Source organism: Penaeus monodon, chromosome 25, assembly GCF_015228065.2.
Source record: "Penaeus monodon isolate SGIC_2016 chromosome 25, NSTDA_Pmon_1, whole genome shotgun sequence".
Classification (NCBI taxonomy): Eukaryota; Metazoa; Arthropoda; class Malacostraca; order Decapoda; family Penaeidae; genus Penaeus; species Penaeus monodon.
Window position 1 is genome coordinate 29,909,930 of NC_051410.1, and position 255 is coordinate 29,910,184.

Below are 255 nucleotides of genomic sequence, written 5' to 3' on the forward strand. Positions count from 1 at the left end.
CGGGTGGAGGGCCGGCCCAACAGCTCTCTCCCTTTATTAGTACTTCCCCTGTGATATGCCTGCTGGTGAAGACACTGCCGTCACCAGCCCGCTCATACACCCCTGCCTCTGTCCCGGCCGCTTACACGTGTGGATATAAATGCACATGGATATCCAGACAGAGTGCTGTTGCATGCACGGGCCAATCCAGCTTTCAATCAATCAGTCATAGACCTTTTGCATGATTAAGGAGCCTTGACCAAATTCTTCGTTTTC